This window comes from Strix uralensis, chromosome 19 (assembly GCF_047716275.1).
Source record: "Strix uralensis isolate ZFMK-TIS-50842 chromosome 19, bStrUra1, whole genome shotgun sequence".
Lineage (NCBI taxonomy): Eukaryota > Metazoa > Chordata > Aves > Strigiformes > Strigidae > Strix > Strix uralensis.
This window is the reverse complement of record NC_133990.1, coordinates 10,695,172-10,715,716: the sequence shown is the minus strand read 5'-3', so window position 1 is coordinate 10,715,716 and position 20,545 is coordinate 10,695,172.

The following is a 20,545-nucleotide window of genomic DNA, read 5'->3' as shown; positions in this document are numbered from 1 at the left end:
GGCGTTCAGAGTCTATGCAGCATGTCCACATAGTAATCTCTCCAACTTGAGTGTTTTCTGTCCACATTGCTCACCAGAAGTCTGGCTGCACATGGAGCTCAGTACTCAGTACTTTCTAGTAAGAGCTGAATTTGTAGCCTCAATACCATCTCTGCCTGTGACATTCAGATTATGAGTGAGATTCTTTGCTTGTGATAAGGCTCAGTACAGGCACGAGCTACCTGGCAGGGAAGGGAAACCTGGCAGCAGTCCTTGATGAAGAGTCAACAGCACAGGCAGGACTGGGTTACCGTGCCATAATGATAGCAGACATTAAGAACCTAATACTGGGACGAAATGCTCAGATTTGCTCTTCTGCTATCACAGTTAAGAATACGTTATCAAACCAGGTACCAAACTTATCAAACTCATTTGATGATAAAAAGCATGAGAATATTCAAATTTACAGTACTATAAAAGCTTCTGTTTCAAACAGTATTCAAAAAAGTGTAATAGCCAAATTTTAAGCTGAGTTTTTCCTTTAACCAAAAGAAAAAACTATTTCTATACAAAAAAGAACTAAATAGGATCTGCAGGATGAAGGCAGAAGGCAAAGACCTTCAGCATAATTGTACCTATAGATACCACGCATTTCTGTCCTTCCACCGTTCTATTCCAGCCTTGAAACTGAACCAGCAAGCAAACATCTCAAGGATCTGCCTGGAAGCTTGGATATATTATAAAACAGAAAACATTCTTTCTCACCATTTAAAACCTCTCACTTTTCTATGAAGTATATACTCTGAAAGAAGAGGGAGCAAAGGAAATGGTGCTGAAAAACTGAGATCAAGGCACCAGCAGCCTCCATCAAGGCTGGGGACAATTACACTCGAAGGTGTGCAGGGCTGCGCTCCCCTATACTGATCCAGGAACTCAAACTCAGACAAGCAACTCAGTCAAAAAGGTAAGTTGGCCAGCAAAGATCAGAAATATCACCCAAATCCATGTTTTCATGAAAAGCCTGCTCTAAGTGTCCATACACCACTCCACATCTTGGCCTCAAGCTATGTTAACAATAACTGCTGTTCACCTGACATTAGTTTGTCAGGTACCTGAGACATTAGGGACCTGGTGGGAATGGGCTGTCAGCAGCCAACATAATTTTAAGTACTTTGCATCCAAAACATTGTTTCAATCCGTAGGACCTTTCAGGACATTTGTTACAAAACAAAGAAAAAAAAACAACCTTGGAATAGTACTTCAGAATCCTTCCTGCTTCTGACAGATCTGCCTTTACTCTCCCCATTTTGGTTTTCTGGGGGTTTCATACCTTGCTCCTTCCAAAATTATAAGCAGCTCTGAGCAATGCAATAAAGGCTTGCCCCACAAAATGCAATACTGCCATAAAAATACAAGAGCTGGCAAGTCTGTTCATATTAACTGTTGCTGGAATCAACGTACTTCAGCTGCCATTAAAAAAATAAATAATATAAAAAGAGCTGCTACATCAATTAAGACAAGCTGGAAAGCAGGATGATAGCACCCAAAAGGCCAAGACCAGAAAGCAAATAAAACCCCTCCAACATTTAAGGTATTCCTCATTATCTTTAATATTAAGTAGAAGGGATGTTTAATTTTTTCTTTTATTTTTTAAAGTGAAATTCCATCACTACCTGAAAATACAGCTGAAACTTTCCTTAGCCACTGCTTTCAGGAGCTGAACCTTCCCCAAAAGTCAAGAACTGAAAGGAAAACTGAAACTGGTCAGTATATTTTATTGCAAATACCAGAAAAACAGCAAAAAGGCAGATGTTTTGCATGTTTTGCTGTACATCTCAAAGCTTTAGAACTAGAGACTACCTAAAAAAAAAAATCCCAGATTTTTGGGTTTTCGTTCCTATACCCAGAACAGTATAAATTTTTCAGGGAGATCAGCCATAACTGCTCCATGTTTTGATTTTTTTTATTAGATTTTATTCCCTAGATATAGTGCCTGACAAAGCATAGAGAGTTTGCTGTAAGAAATGCTGATTTACTAGCAAATGGCTTACCGCAGTTCTCAACAGCATACCGTAAAATTATTCAAGGAGCCTGTTTGCACGGTAAAGAACAAGAACCATTTATAATGTGAAACATAATGCAGGCAAACATTTTCTGTTTCCTACAGTGTCAGGCTTCTATTCTAATAACTAAAGATGTGTCAAACACATACTCAGAATAGAAAATGAAAAACAGGATAATAAATCTTCTAAGGATGGGAAAATAACCCTTAGTATTTAAATAGAGAAAAAAAATCCTTAGAAGAAATATTAGAAAAATAGAAAGAAAAATAAAATAATCAGAGTTTATGAATTTAAGCAGATGCTCCCACCCTGTAAGGGAAGAAAGATCTAGAGTCAAAAGGAAATCCAAGTGGAACAACATTACAGCTGCAAAATATTATAGTTTTCCTAGAAGAAAGTTAAGGCTGTGAAATTCAGCCTTGGGTGGCTAGTCTCAGCACAAAGAGACAGCCAACACCTAGCAAAGAGATCTCATTTTCTGAGATATTCAGGTATTTGCATTCAGGGCAAACGTTCAAACGCCCAAGTGTAATGTTTTTGTTTGATCAAGGCAAAGCAATGCTGAGTCACAATCAGAATGTCCTTCCCGATTCCTCAACTACCTTTCTGGATGTGCCTCCTCAGCGCTGTATCAGGCGATTTTGTGAACCCACCTCTAGGGCTCTGCAAATAAACCAGTCTGCCAGAAATACCTCATGCTTTGCTTCTCTTACTGTCCTACTGCACACCTGTGCTTTAGTTGAGACTACTTGGAAATTAATCTGTGCAAACTAGTGTCCGAAGGGCAAAGCAGACCACACTCATGCTGCAATGATGGTAGGATTAGCTGAGGAAAAAGGCAACCAAAACACAAATCACGAAGGAGGACTTAACTATGAGCCACTAAAATATGACTGTTGCACCCTGACTCACCTGCATCAGGGTTATGTCTTACAAGGGCACACAGAATGGATTGCTGACGGTGCCTCATCTCCAAACTTCTCCCAAGTGCCAGGATTCAGAACACTCCACATTTTAGATGGTTCAAAGCTTATTCCTGCTATTTTTGTTCCACCTTAGTTGTGCTTCTCCAGGGAAAATAAAAAATTTAAAGATCACCTGAGAAATTCAGCTCAGTATGCAAGTTTTGAGTCAAATTTAAGGTTTGTTTAAACACCCTGCTTCAGCTAAGGGTCCTTTGGCTGCAGTCACACAATTTAAGTTGAACAAAATCCTTTACACTAAAATCTGTTGGCATGCTAAACAGATCGTGGAAAGAGGAGGAAAAGGAGAGGAGAGGGAAGAGCCAGGAACTGAATGAAAAGATTAACTGACTGTTTAAAAAAAAAATAAAAAAAAATCCACAGGAACTTTCTGGCACCTGGTTGTGTAATGATTGAGTCTCTGTGAAGAGACAAAAAATAGCACTGGAAAACTACAAAAAAAAAAGTTCTTGGTTCTCTTCCCCTAAAAAACATAAATAATGCAAAGGAAACGAGCATAAGTTTCTACCAACAGCACTAGTAAATTCATCAGCATCAAATGGATGAAAAGACCTAAAGTAAGAGAACAAGGGGGTACCATTTATGTATACATCTATGCAAGATCCTCTTTAAATCTTTTGGTTTTTTAAGCAGTTGACCATTTGATAAGGAAAGCTAACTCCTCTTTAACACTAGTACTTCAGACTTACAGCCTAAAAGACTCTTGGATAACTGCCAGATTTGACTCGTAAGTGAGCTATTGTAAACTACACATGGTAAAGAGGTGGGAATATGTCAACATGATGAAGAAACACCATATTAATATTCAAATATGTGATAAAAAGGTACATTAAGACAACAGAAAATCATAAGCATAACAGCAGAAAACAGAATTTGGGAGAACCACAAGGAGAAGAGATTAATCTTTTCCCTCTGTCCTGAATTTCTCCCTTAATGATACAGTAATGCAGCACCAAGCTGATTTCAGCTTTCTGCCTTCTTTCAGGCATAATTTAGAATTTGACAGCAATACAAATAATAGTGACATTTCACACGTTCATACCAAAGTTTTGCCATACTGGGGGCCTCGTTCATTAAACATTTATATATCTGTGTTCTACGCGCTACAGAAAAATTTACAGAAATGGAACTCCATTGACAAACATTTCCCCCAAATGCTGTCCATGTTCCTCCAACACAGATGGCCAGCAGAAATGCTTGCATTAAAAACTAAATCACTGAAACTCTGCCATACCATAAGCAGTAGCAAGACAGATTGTTCTATGTGGCCTCTCCTTAAAGCATGTGAACTAACTAAAGCAAACATCCCCTTCTGAGATCTAAATCATCTAGCCCAATTTACAGACCAACAGGACTTTGGCTCTTAAGTCTTGATCCCAGCATAACTCAGAATACAAATGATGAAGCAAGTACAGAATAATTCTAGCCTTCAAATTTTGGGAAGTAACTCTTCCCCCACCTCCTTACATGTCAGTTGTCTCACAAACAGTGAGAACCTCTTCGTAAGGGACTTACTTTCCTGTAAGCATGGGAAACGCCAGAAGATACAGTTGTTAACACTAATTAAGATTTCTGTAAGGACTCTAAAAGATCTGAACTGAAACATTAATGCAACTCTGCCTTTTGGTGCGCTGATACAGCCAAGAAAAGGAAAAAAAAAAAAAAAGAAAAAAGGAGGTGAAATTCACCCAGTCTTCTAATAAGCAGGTTATTTCTACTGAAGACCTATAATTCAACTCTGCCTTTCATCACACTGTGCCAGGAAGGCAATGAAGGAAGGTTTCAACAGCATTTGGGGCACAGCTTCACTGTGGTTGTACAGCCCTGGCGTGGCTTTCAGCTCAGAGCCCACTTGCGCCTCCTTCCTCCCTCGCGTCGTTCTTGCTCCACCAGCTCAGCCAGCTCTTTAGTTAGTGTGTCCTTCAGATTCTTCTCTTCCCATGTACTTTCCAAGCACAGCAAGATAATTATTCCCAGGGCAGGGATATATTTTCTCACCAATCATTTAGAGCCCTGCTTTCTCATCCTCTACTTAAAGAGTAATTAGACCTGTCTTTTAAAAATAAAAATTCTAAACTAGATAAAAGAGGACGGCTCTTAAAGCTGTTAGAGCACCGTCTGGATTTCCACTGCATGTACAGGCAGTGGCTACCTTCACACTAAGGGCAAATTACAAACTCAATTCTCTGAGCAAGGATTGATATCGTTACATGGCAAGCTACCAGCCAACCCTTGTGACTGGCATTCAGGATTGTTATGCTTTCGCATGAGTTACATTTCACAGGAGGCTCATCTGCACAGACCAGGGCCTGAGGCTGCAAGCCTGAAAGCAAGCAAGTCTCCAGCAGCTCGACTGCACGGCCCACAGAAACACATCAAAAAGCTGATATATGGATATGCTGTTGTGATTCTCCATGTTGCCGCACTACAAATCAAGCAAAACAACAGAAATCGCACCAACTGCTATTATGAGGGCACAACGTTAGGAATACATGGCATGCCTTTTGCTTCCCTGCTTCTACGCCTCGATACATCCATGCTAGTTTTCCTCACATAAATTTCAGTATCAGCTAGATCAAACAGCAAAACACATGAGCTAGTTACTACTATCCTGTCCTACTGCCCACACCTAAAAGAGGTATTAGGGACAAGCAAATTAGCTTGGCCTTCCTTAGCTCAGTCATAGTGTTTATATACACACATCAGTTTTGGTTTCCAACACAGAAGTGTTTCTGCAGAAGTAGAGACTACGTATTCCGTTTCGATATACAATTGTCATTCACAAGCAGTGCATGCAACCCTGTAACCAAAAGACATGGGAAATCTGGGGCCTAGTTCAAGTTTAGAAACTGTACTTAGTAATAACAAAACTGTTTGTGCTCTATTTACATCTATTTGATGCTGCACTGTGATTTGGAAAGGACTGTGATCCCATAAAATGGGTGAAAAAGGAAACAACGATCTTAAAGGCAGGAATGACATTAGGTTGTTTTGATTATAACAGCTTGCTTTATGATACTTGTTTGCATAGCTACTGTGACTTTTGATGTTTTATTGCCTCTTCAATTTCAGTATCTCAGTAATAGTATCAAGTTCTTTTTCCTCATATTTGTTATTTATTTGTTATAAATTATATTAAGGTTCCTTACATAAAGGATTCTTCCAAGTTAGACCATACAGGAAGAAGGCAACATATTTGATATCACCTTCATACTTCTCAAAGCCAAAAACACTGAAAGACAAACACAAAACAAAGAAACTTCTCCAAACTTTACAGCCTTAAAAATATATGTTCTTTTAATAGAATTTACCTTTATTTGATTTACAAAACAGAGCACAGGAATAATGTTCTCCACAAGCAGCTCCATAAATATTGTGAAATGACTAACAAGAGACATGCAGCAATGGAATCTAGTTGCTTTTATAGTCTAGGATTTGTCACTGTGAATCAGAAGGTATTGTGAAAGGGTAGTAAAGTTTGGTGAGTGATTGTGACAGGCTGGAGCTTAGCAAGGTAAGCAACCCCTTTGCATTTCAGGAGTGGGCATCTTATCGTGATGGAGGGGGGGAAAGAAAAAAAAAATCAGACAAGATTGACTTCAAGATGTTTCTCTTAATGAAAGTTTTCATGTCAACAGTCATTTCAATGCTAATGTCAACATCTTTTTGGAAGAAGTAGTACCCTGTATCATTCATTAGGGATGTCATAAGCATCCCACAACATATGGTGTCTCAAATCCAATTACTTTTCTATTCAAACCATGACCTTGAATAGGATTTTAAAAGAGGAAACAACACTGAAACAAAGCCCCTTTTGCTTACTTTATGGCTTAGTGGCAGACTACTGAAATTCAAAATTATGTCAAATTGGCTTTTTTTGCTTTCTGCTTTTTTCCAAATTTAAAAAAGTTATGAAGGCTTATTTAAAAAAAAAAAAAATAATAATGGTGGCAACATCTACTTCCTAATTCTCTTTGCACATTAAATGCACCATATACATAGAAAGAGCATTTTTAAATACTTTAATCAGCCATTGGCTGGATGTGATTCAAAGTATCTCTCTTTGGAAGGCTAACAGTGACCTTCTCTATATCCTACATAGCCTGAAAGCTCCAATTCCTCTCTACATTGTGATAATCTCATAACCCAGATGTACAAGAGGCTCACACTGACCAGGTTTTCCTCACTGCAGCTGCCCACTTAGTATCATTTCTGAACATCAGTCTTTCCAGTTCAATACATGGAAAAAAGGACAGCAAAATTTAGAGGAGTCTGGTTCTAGGGTTATTATTTAGGCCCTACATCTGGCTAATTCAGGAAACAAAATAAACCCTTTCCTCTATATTTTGTCTTTCAAAAGCACTAACTTCACTCAAGGATTATTTAGCAACGTTTGTTTGTTGGATAGAGCTTTTGTTCTGTGAACAGCTTCCCCTATATGATTTTAATAAAATCTCCAAGGGTGTTTTGCTTATGTGAAGATCTAAAAATCTGACCCATTCTACGTCAAAGATGTTATGCCTCCAGAAAATAAGTTCTTCACAAATATAAATTATATCTTACTGGAACTTTTCCACCTGCCACAAGAATAGGGATATCACTGTGGTGCTACACAAATACATATGGAAATAATACTGATTATAGAAAGCTTACAATTACTTGCCATCTTTTTGCAAGTTCTTCCTAAAACAGATTACATTGTTACAATATAAACACCCATCCTTTAATGGTACAATTAAATCTGGAGCAATTACTGTAGATAGTTACCACAGTTCTTCACTGAGCTTTGCTGAAATATCCCCGACCATTCTTACATTTTAAGGCATTAAAATACATAATTATGTTTAGCATATGTCCATTTATTATGCACAGTCACTGGAAATCAAGTCACTTGGAATATATTTTCTAATTGATAGTTAGAAACACTGGCAGACAAAATAAGCACTGGAGCTGTATTGAGACACAGATAAATACACTAACCTAAACCTCTGTTACCCTTTCTAATGGTGAGGAAAACATTAATTCAAGACATTCACTCATGAAAATATTCATAATTTTCCTCTTAACTTTAAAGTAACCTACAAGCTATGGAAAGATCAAATATGATAAACATTTTAGAAAAAGAAATATTGATGAAAGAAAAGTGCGGGGGGGGGGGGGGGGAACAACCCAGGGTATATACCATGCAAAAAAATGAACTGAAAGGGCTGACTTGTCTCAATAGCCATCAGTATTATTCATGGGAGTAGACCTCAACAAGAGAAGCCATCTTTTAAAATATTCCGCATTTGTAGTGTTGTTTATAATGTGAACTGAGCAAAATGAGAAGTTGACAGCGCTGCAGTAGGAAATATGGTCATTCAAGAGAAGTAGTATAATCAGCTTTCTGGGACTTGCCCACAGCCTGGGGCTTGAGAGATGTTTGTTCCACCAGAGGCTGTACTTGCAATCTGCGACAAATCACTGCCCCCTCTTATGTCTCTGTTCACACCGAAAAAAATGCGATAAAACCTTAGCACAATAGGGATGGGGTGATATAAGAACAACCACATAAACAATTCAGATACTGCAGTAATGGAAGCTCTTATAAAGTTTTGGATAGATTCACAGCACAGACACAGCCAGAACAGTGCAATATTTCCCATCACTTTTTTTTTTTTTAACGATACCTCCAGGAATAGTGAGAGAGAAGCCTAATCCCTATCCAATACCATAAGGAATTGTTAGATCTGCCTGACCAGCAAGAATTGAGCTATCAAACTACAGCCAGCAATGTTTAGATAACAGTATTTAGCATTTAGATAATGTTAGTTTTCCAGACGCCTCGAAAATTACATACCACCCTTTCTGGATGATGTAACTGAGGTAGACTTCAGTGGCTAGTACGGGGCTACTCAAAAAGTAATTCCACCAGAACACCAAGCTCTGTGCCCAGGCTGTGCCTTCAAATAGTTGTTCCCCATTTCCAGTCTATTTCACTGCTTGTATATTTTTCTCTGCATTTTCTCACTGCCCATAGTGAGCATAAAGATAAGAACACTGAAAACCTCGCTGAGCAAGATCACATATAGTGTAAAAAAATTAAAAAAAATCAAAGCATACCAAAGGCTGTTTCATCAAAGCTCAGAACAGGCTTTCATAAAATCCACAAACAGCAAGATAAACAAAATATTATGAGAAAAGGAAAATGTTACTTTAAAAACAAAAATATAAGGTTAGGGATAAAAATAAGAGGATAGTAAAATGAAACAAATGTAAAACAAAACCAGTAGTAACTATTCTTATGTCATGTTGTTCAGAATACCTTGAGCAAGATGGCAACAAACGCTTCTGTTAACATTGAATGCTGTCCTTGCAGAATGCTGTTTAATACTGGCAAAATATGACTAACAGACAACTAACACTGACAGCGAATAGAAACGTACACAAATTCAGTGCTTAACGAGAAGACCAGTATAAGTGATATGATTCAGCTTAATTAGCAATACTTTTAAGAAATATTCACCTCTACAAAGTTTTTAGAGGTGGGAGACACTTTTCTGAGGGAAACTGTCATACGAAGACATGTACACAGGAATATCCTCTGTTTAGTGAAACAAAGAAACCTCTTCTTGAGATCTCTGTATGATCTTACACTGTGCTGAAGAGCCACTGCTGTGAGACAAATGTTGCCAAATTTTTTGCATATATTTGAAGGCCCAAGTTCAGCAATGATCGATTTTAGATGGCGACTTTACAGAGACCACACAGTATACAAGTACAATAGCATACAAATTACGGAATACTTACTGAAGAATGAAAAGTATGAAGTACCATACTCATTAAAATGCTTCACTGTGAACAATTGCTTAATTAATGCTTTACAGCATATGCATATTTCTAAAACAGAGCTATCCCACTGTATATAACACCCCCCCAAATCTCTAAGCCTTATTCTTATTTTCATTGTTATTTATCACATCCTTTACCTAGGCAAGACTGAGAAGGCCTTCTCTCATGAAATGTCATAATTGCTTGTGTCTTTATTTTCTGTCAGCAGCTGTGCAATGACTATTGCAGTTCAAGGCTGAAATTCACATCCTCACATTTTGATTCCCCTTCTTAAAGCAGTAGATGAAGTACTCCTTTCTCCCGGATGCATTTCAGCAGCCCAGAAATATCTCTATTTGATTCCACTGGGAAAAATCCTCTCTAATTGGTAAACCATTTTGTGCTTCTTAAGAAGGGAAGCTGATACAGAAATGCAAGATGTAGGGGCTATGAGAGAGCACTCACAGCCCGCCTGGATATCGTAATGGAAAAACCAGCACTAGGACCCCAGACACCACACACAAACATACCCTATACCTACAAATGCACGAGAAACAACAAGCTAAAATTAATGCATCTCATCACATGCACTGTTGTCACTCTTGTTAACAAATGAAAAATAACCCAGGACCTTATCACTGGCACTGACATATCCTGTATCACTGACACCTTACTAGCTGATACCCAGAGCACTGCACCGCCCCATCCCTGTCCTCACATACCTGATACATTCACAGACCTGCAAAAGGACACAGAAGCACTGCGCTCCTCTACTAATACCAAATGCAAGGGACACGACTCAGGCAAGACCTTCATTCAAGTTCATTCATTTGACACTTGAAACTAGAACCAAAGCCAGCACGTGGTTTATATTTGTTCATAAAGTATCAAGGATGGACAGATTCAGGAAGGAGCTTGCTGAGTCTAGGAGGAAAGTATAAAAAGTGTGTCAAATTAGGACTACCCAGTGTTCGGGTTACAGACAAGAACGCCTCAAACCTGATGTCGCTTTCTTCCCTCAAATTTTCGTGCGATATCTGTGGTCTCATCACCACAGTCAAATCCTGGGCCTGACCTTTCTTTCAGAAGGGACCAAAGAGCAAAGACGTCATAACCTAATCGTTACCCTTCATAGAGCACTCTCCAATTCCCACCAAAAGGGTACAACAGCGATCCTGATGTGACCACATAATCTCATGAATTCCAATTCCAAAACTGCTGAAAGAAGCAACATTACCTGCAGGGAGTTGAAACCTGGTGAATCAGCATCATGTTCTCAACTCCATGTTGCCTGGACGCAAAGCAGGATCTCTTCAATTTTCCAAAAGTTTGTCATGTGAAGCAGATAAGCAGAAGTTCAAGGCCTAAAGGGAGAAACCAAACATGAATAGAGATCAGATAAAAACACAGGCTGAGTTGAAGTTGCATCGCTCACACTTGGGAAGAACCTTTTTTCTCCACCTTCATTGAGTTAGCCAAAACTTATTTCAAGGAACTCTCCTGAATGGCAAAGCCCAGGCACCTACAAACTTTGCAGAATCTGTGTGAAAACTTAGAGACTTGGTGAAACAGAACGTTCCCATATAAACCCACACAGTATGCCTATTCTATAGTACTAAAACTAACAACAGTTCATTTTTTTTAAAAAAACAGCAGGGTCAGGTCAGTGTTGTGTCCTCACTTAAAATCCCTCAAGCCAGCGTAATTGAAGGCCACCTGGGCACTGTAAGCACAGTTACATTTATTGCTTTAATAGCAAATTTGCTTATCCTTGTGTATTACAATTTGTTTCCTAACTCCATCAGACTAAAGTAAGTTTCTTTCCACAATTTTGCATACCATTCTAAAGTACAAGATTAATATATTTATAAAAAGCTTATTAAATTATTACCTTGCACTTCACAGTATTATGCAAGTTAAAATGGACTACGGGTTTCTCTTAAACCTGTCAGATTTTTTTTGGTATCCACCTGTGTGCTTATTTGATAAGGAACCAGGGTTAATAGAGAGATACCAATTCTTCTCTCCCCTACTGCTCCAAACACTATAACTTTTATGTGTATGTATACACACATATTTTTTATACACCCACAAAAAGTGCCATACATGTGGCAGTCACTGACTATTCTATAATGGTTAGGGGGATTCATACATCACAACTCTGGCATACAAATGTTATCAGCTTCTTATGTTTTCAGAGCCCTGAGGATTTTAATTTTTTAGGTTGATACCATAATTTCTCATGTTGTCAGTTCCAAACGTGTATTGACAAGACTGTCAAGAAGTTGCCTTTTGTGCATTTATTTTCTCTCCTTCAGTTAATTTAAATCTTTTCAAATTATGAGAAAGCTAATTTATCCTTTAAGGTCTAAATAAATTCAATGGAGACAATGCATTTAGATTTATTTCTGTTGTAGTACAATTACCTGTTCATTTCCAATGAAGCTTTATTTTTATATGGCCCTTCAGCATTCAACTGGTACCTAGATTTTTGGTCCAGGACTTAGGAATAGGAGAACTCAATGGATGATTTTATTAGATAACTTTATACGCAGTTCCATTCTGCAGCAAAATTATAATTATTATAAATAGCATACCTTATCATTCTTAGTTTACTACTCCCCATAATGAGAAATACTACGGGTGAATTTCTAGAGAAAGAAATATGCATTCCTCCTTCCTTTCAACATTCAATAAATGGAAATTTATGTGATATTTCCCAAAAACAGCTCTTTAGACTAAGAATCACTGCAACATATAATCAGAGTCTAAATATCAGATTTACCAGAGCTGAAAAAACATGTCAGTAGGATGCTCAGGTAGCAGAAGAAGGTGCTAGTGTAAGACGATCAGTTGAGGAGGTGGCAGTCCTCAAGAATAACAGCAATAATTCAGTCAAAGTAGCTTTTTAGTTGAAACCAAACTGGTCATGAAAACCACAAAACACTCATAACGTTAATGATTTTAATATCTAATCAAGTTAATTATTTAGCATAAAGTTGATAATTTAGCAATATTAAAAATCTCACTTGGAATGAGCCTTCTCATGTAACCAAATCTTCCCATTTTCCTTTAATTTATTTACAAAAGGGTGGGATAGAGTTTGTTCAGACATGAAGCAATGTCCGTGGAATTAGCTTTTCTCAACTCAAGAATAAGCCTACTAAAAGAAATGTTTCTTGAAATTTGATTTTTCTTTCCAGTGATCACATGAAAAAAATGCCAGCTCTAGAGAACATTTAGCACTTCCTGGTAACTTCAGTAGTCATAGACACCATTGTCCCCTGTTAAAAGGAAAATCTGTAGAGTTACTGTGGACATTTCTGACCATTTAACAACCACTGTAAGCTTGTACACAGATGCAAGGCAGGTTCTGCCACAGATGGCTATGTTTGTAATAAATAGCTGCTGATATTTAAGAAGAAACTTCCAATCCATCACACCCCCGTGGTGACAATGTCTCATTGTTTTTTCTTTAGGTCAGAAGATAGTGGACAACTTCTTCAAGTTCCTTTAGACAGAATGCATTACATTCAATGGGAATGATTCTGTTCACACACTGTCCCAAGCCCAACGTGGAACTGTCATCTCTAAAACACCCCTAAAGGCTTTATTTTTCAGCCTGAAAAATGTGTTTCCTGCTAGTTTTACCTGAAAAGGACTCCAGGTTGACTGAATATTAATTAATATTTCATAACTTCAAAATTAATAATTATTAACAACCTAGACAGCTTAAGCTAAACAGGATGCAGCAACAGCTAACGTAGCTAGAGCTCCCCCAAAATACAGCAAACATGCATTTTGATCAAAATCTGTTGAACACATTGCTTAAAACCAAAAATTTTTTCCTCAAGCAACAACAAAAAACCCAACATCCTAAAGGCCTCCATCTCACGCCAGATGTGACATACATGGGAGCATGTTGTGGACTGCATTAAGGTAAAGTAGCAGCAGTTGATCCCGTTATGGAAGGGAAGAGGGTCCAGGCTGGGCAGTTTGCTAGGATGAACATCTGCCTGAGTCTCTTCTTTTTGATTAAAAATCCCTGTAGTCTAAAGCTAACCCCCATGTGTCTTTAAATATCAAGTTAAAAGGTTCCTTTAAAGTTACATCTGTTGACATCTAAATCTCTTCTTTCTTGATGACATTATGCATATCTATGAGAAGGATTCCCATGCTCTCAGTGTAGAGGAGAGAACCGATGTTTCAATTAAGGCTTTTAAATCTTACGTCTCCAGAAAAGTTCAAATCTCTGCCACTAATATCTTTTTCTTTACATACTCTAAAAGCATGATCAATCTGACCTTCAATCTTCTTCGCTTTCTGCATTTATCTCCTTTTTCTCCTTGTGATTCTGTATATATTCCCTTTCGGAATAATTCATATCCTCAATTTCCCCCACAGATTTTATGGCCATAGCCTTTTCAGTGTTAAGGTTTGAGCCCCATGGGATGCAACCTTGATTCCCCAGAAAAAAGTCTGGAGGATCGAGAATAGCATTCCTCAGTTTGTTTCAAGGTAAACATTTACTCAGTTTTGTTTGTTTTTAAAGAGTGGGCCATATAATTTCTCTCAGAAGCAGTCTATGAATTAATTTCATATTACTGAACTACAACCACTCTTCCATTATAAGAACAAATACAACCACCATAAAAGCATAAAAGGCACTTAGGGAGTAAATAGGGGAGGGGGGAATCACTATAGAAGTATATATTGCCTCTTTTAAACACACAAACATGCTGTGGGACACATGTTTTTCACTTGTTTTTCTAAAGGAGAGTTAAGTTCTCAGGCATTAAGCAGCCCCTAATAGCATAGCTGCTGAATTAAGGCAACACAATTCCCATCACGGACTTATTTTAATTAATGCTAAAAACAAGTGATTCAATCCAGCTAGTTTTGATATTTCAGTAAGTATGGAAGAAAACCAAACATTTCAGATTTTACATTCCTATTCACCAAGCAGATCAGCTGAGTACAGATGGCACACTTCACCATTTAACCTGTAGGGTATGCTACAAATTGTAGAAGTATTTTTATTATAGAAAAGGTAATGGGAATGTTGTGTCCTACGAAATCAATTCTAATGTTGCTTACCTTAGCAAAAATTAATGATTAAGTATTAATACCTGGATGACATAGGTTATAAATAAGGTATGAAGACTGGATATTAATTTTCACATTTTGAATGCAATGTCTCCTGCAAGTAAAGGATCCGAAGCATGTCATAACTTCGATATATTTTTTTATTAGTACAATAAGTCTATCCGACTCTATGATATACTGAAGTTATACCTGAGATACCAGTAAGTATACAGGGTAATACTCGATATCACCATTAATACTGAAGCCAACATTTCTTGGCCACTGAAGGATTCGGTAAATACAGCTGCAAAGTGAATCAAAAGGTGTTTTAGCAAAACTGACACCTTAAAAGCATATTTTGAAAGCGCTAAGTATTGCTACAAATGATTACTGGAGAAAATAAAACACAGTTTGCAAGGATCTAGTTCTTGTCTTCAAAGGGAAGATGATAAAAGAGAAGAGTTTAGGGTGTCTATGCACCCTTTTAGAATCACTCTTTAAGAAGTAAAATAATGATGTGTCCTAAGAGGTAAGCCAGCAGATGAACCATAAATATCATGACAAATGTACTGCTAAAACACCTTATTTATCCCACATATCCTCTCTTTCAAAACAGAACAACGTGGCAAACACTTTTCAGAAAAATTGCCCTTGCTAGAGAAACACAAACCTTCCTGTTCCATCTCAAAGCACTGAAAAATTTAAGCATAGGCGCTCATAACCTGCTCACTTTTCAATCTCCAGTTTAAATCCTCCACTATTTTGCATTAAAACACTTAACATATAGAATCTATACATACACATCTCCTTAACTTTAAGGTAATTAACCATAATCTAAAATATAATCAAGCATTGTTCATGCAGAACTCAAGGTGCCATGCCAGTGGGAAGCATAAATTGCCATTCAGATATCAAGGGTACGTGCACTGCGTTTTTGGTGCATTTTGGATTTAACCTTAAAGATTTTTCCAGCTTTCCCTAAAGTAGTAGTAGCTGCTTCAGCAATTATGAACAGTAAAAATAATATTTCTTTCTAAATCTTCATAAGCATTGACCAGATCTGAATTTTACTTAAGTCCTCATTCAGCTAAATGGAAAAAAAGTATAAATTAAACATTTTGGTCAAACATCTTTACAGTGTATAACCACAGATCTTTACTTCAAGGACAATGACAAAGTCAGATTCACAGAAGATTCAGCCAGTTATTTGGAATACCAGAGGCGTAGTAGCTATGTCTAGTTTACCAAGGTCCCAACTCTGATTAATCAAAAGGCTACTCTCAAGTCCTGGTGTTTATGCTCATCCACTGTCACCCAAAAAAGTATTTAAAAAAAAAAGTCTGATGGACTGAGTATGGATGGACTTAGGTTACATAAAAGCTACATTTTCACTTGCCAGACTTCCAGACAAGAATCATTTGTTCTCGTGTGTCTGGAAACTCATAACAAGAACAGAAAAAATCTGCAAATAGGAGAATTGGACGGCTGCTGAATTACAAGCATTGATGATGGACAGTGAAGAGAAAGACAGACATTCCCAAAAGCCTAAATCTCGTCTTCATTTAGAGTATCAACTGGGGCTGTCTCTGCTGAACAACTAAACTACCAAAAAAATTTTTATTCATAGCATAGCAAAGACCTTGGAATAAGATCATTCAAGTATCTGCGAGCTGAAGGACTGGTCTTCCAGGTACATGTTACTTTCAAGTCATTGCTCAGCTTGTCGTCTAATTCAGTATTCAAAAGGCCAGTATCACTTCTTATTTGCATTCAGCAAGGATAGCTTTTCAAGTTTAGTATCCACATTCACTGCTCAGGTTAAAGCCATGGCAAATAACCCCAAAGCAAGTAACAGATGTTAAGTTACATCTTCACCACAGCTGACAGCTTGTTTTCAGGTTGGTGGTGTTTTCATTTGTTGTTTACTCTTTTATGAAAAAATCATATAGGTTTGAATGAATCTACTTTGTATTTGCAGTAGAGAAAACCTTTTATTATTCCCTTTCAACTGAAAAGAAAAACAGCAGGATTGTAAGGTAAAAGAAAGGCTGGGTAATTCCTATAGAGCAAGAAGTAAGTTCACAAATGTAGCCTTGTTCATTGTTCCCTCCCTGTAGGTACGTGATGTTGGTAGTGTTTGTAATTATACATCTATCAGCAGCAGCACAAAACATTTAATTATATTTCTGACACATTTATTTCCATACCCTTTGCTTCCCTCAAGTGCTAGATATAATCACCCTGCTGGACTCCAACCTGCTATAAATCACTTGCTCAACGTGGTTTATCACTTCATTTATACTAGCCAGAAAACCCACAGTAAAGCTGGAAGTACCAAGCCACCCCCCAGCAGCTACTTTATGTCCCTCTGCATCCACTCAGGCACACACCTGGATGACATTAAAACATCAAACAGCTTGCTGCAAACACAGTGCTACCCAGTGCTTCCTTAGTGCTCACTCTCTCTTGGATTAAAGCTGAGCACCTTTACTGTCCCCATAAAACATCAGATTTCTTTCATGAGTGTAAAAAAAAAAAAATTTTTTTTAACAGCTTGGAGCCTATGCAAGAACTTGCAGTCCTCATTTCTTTGAGTTACAACAGGGGAGGTCACACCCTCAAAGTTTCCATTGAAGATAAAATCTTCACTCTGTTGTAACTAAAACATAAATGTTTATCAGTTACTTAGATGAGAATGTAAGGGGGAAAAATACACAGCAGTTCTTTCAAATACTTAAAACTCTAGGGGAAAAAACCTCACTACGTTCACAGAACCTTTAGGTGAGTAGTGACCTAAAACAGACAGAAGGTGGCTGTTGTTTTGGGATCTGTATAAACATCATCTACGGTGTAAACTATAAGTATAAATATTTTTCCTACTGCAGTCAAAACTGAATATTATTTGGTGACAGCTTTAACAATTCCAAATTTTATAACAGCCAATAGTAACCATATTCAGTATGGCAGGAGCTTAAAAAAACTCCTTTAAAAACATCAAGCTATGCCCTTGAATTAACGTGCCCAATGCATATATCATCACTCTGTTCCTAGCATCATAGTATTTGACCATGTTTATATATAAAGAACAAATAAATCACTGAGCAAGTGTTCTCAGAAATTTAAATTTCACATGGGACATCACCTTACATCCCACTGATTTTATAGAACTCATACTGGCCAGCGAGATCAAACCCAAGATACCTTAAGTGGACAATACATGTCTGCAGTATTCAAATAATTAACTGTAAGAGATACTCTGTGAATCATACTGTGAGATATTACTTAATTAGCTACTTCAGGAGGGAATTTTTCACAATAAGAAACAGCTGCTTAACAAGAATGGAAAGCTTCTGGTCCCTAAACAAAAAGGCAAGCAGCTCCTACATTTCAGACACATCTAGCCACTGCCACAATAAATTTTACTTTTGAACTCTGCTTCAATTCAGAATTATAATCCTGTTTCTCTTGGCACTCATAGAATGTGTTGTACACGGTTCCCAAACACCAAAATATTGGCGAATTACAATTCCAGACCCTGCAACATCCTTAAGATATATTCTTTACTAAGAGAGGATTTGATATTGCTTTAGCATTTACAAAATGTACATGAATATATCAACACATTTTATTAACTAAACAGACAGCCCCATGCAGTAACTATAGCAATTGACTATATAAAGTTTTCTCTGGTTTGCTGCAAGGCAATAATGGCTTAGTACATATTAATCTGACATTCCGCTGCTCCAAAAACTAATAAAGTACCTTTTGTACTAACTTTAGTACCATCTTTGTTATACATACTTATTTATACAAATGTATCAAGAATCACAGGAGAACAGAAGAATGGAAACTCGGGTGTCCCAAGATCTACGTAAAGCTTCACTCGGCAGTACAAAGCCAGCCTTCACGCAGCACCTGATGCTGGAGCCCATGGTGTACCCTAAACGAGCGGAGCAGTACAACACAACAGTCTGCAGGAATGACCATGTCCGGGTGGATGGTGTACCTGTACCTACACCAGTCTCAACAGATCCGCATTAGACCCTCCATACAGAAACATGTGACATGTCTCACTCAATAAATGCAGACATTCTCTACCACATTTTTCTGTTTTTAAATATGCAGCATAATCATTTTCTAGAAAAATAAATCTTGCAAACCAATAAATATTATGGTTTGCTAGGATTTTTGCCAGCCATCTGGCTTCAAAACAATTGCACTGGTACAGAAAAATTGATTGCCAAACTATTGTCTGTAATCATCATTTAAAGAACATATGCTTATACATTTCCAGCCTCGTTTTCAGTTCATCCTAAACAGCCAGAGGTTACATTTAGCACATACAGAAAAAGGGAGATCTGAGCTGCAAGAAAAAACGACAAAACTGCATGAATTTGGTAGCGCTGTAGCAACGAGTTCAAATGAACTACTACGCTGCTATGATCCAAACAGATCCCACAAAAACACATAGCTGCATTCATACTTGATAAGTTATCTGCAGCGTTTCTAAATCAGTGTGCTTAGTGTTGTTTATGAGCAAAACCAGGTACAACAAAACAATAAACTTACACAAATCCACATACTTTAATAAGGCAATTAATTTATAAAGCAGTTTATACAACAAGGGAAGTAAAAATATATTGATGCAAAGGGGAATTTAAATGTTCAGGAATAATTCAAAGTCTAGTTTTCTTCTGTATGCAATAAGAATTTTCAGCAGTGTTGTTTTTCAAAGAACATGCAGATTAGATTTCAAGTAATATATGTAAGCATTGATTTGGTTGTTCAAGAAACTAAAGTTTTCTTACCACAGCAAAAAAAGCTTTAAGGAGGAACTGATCATGCTCCAGTGTCAGTCATCAAGGTATCCTGTTAGAGCTCTTTATGCATAGACCACCTTTGACTTCTTTTTTTTCTTCTCCCTTTTTATCACTTAAATCTCTTTTCACTCTGCTCCTTTATGCAAGTATCACTATAGCTACAGTACAGATCTGGCCCATTTCAGCTCCTCTGGCTTCAAGGCAATGACTTTGGAAACACCTTAAACTGCATAAGCCAACACCAAAGTTAGAAGCAGCTTTTAACTTTGATCACAGCCTTTTTCCAGTTACCCCCTCTCCAAACTGTTCAGTCTTGCCTCAGACCCTTGCATCTGAAAAGGCATTTGTGAAACACATGAGTTAGGTCAGGAAACCAAATTAAAATATGCCCAAAAATACATACATAGCTTTAACCTGGTTCCCTAAGTAAATACCTCTGCTGGCACAAAGGATGGGGCAAAACGAGCACAGAAGCAAACAGCAGAAGTGCCACCTTCAGTACCTTACAGCATTAGTGAAACTACAGCTTTAGTAATTTGACAGAAACAGTACATACACTCGTTTGTTCAATTATGATGGCTGTGTGATGGGATTAAATGGAGCAGAGTACTCATTTTGGACTGCTGCTCAGCATTTAGTTCTTCCTCAGGTATTCAGGCTGAAATAACAGCAGAGTTTGCATTGACATAAACAGACAAAATAATGAAGGCCGAGCAATGTGACTAAAATAAAATATAAGATGCCTAAGACCTGTAAGGAATCCCCAACGATAAAGTCTTCTAGATTAACAAATGCTAGGAAAAAA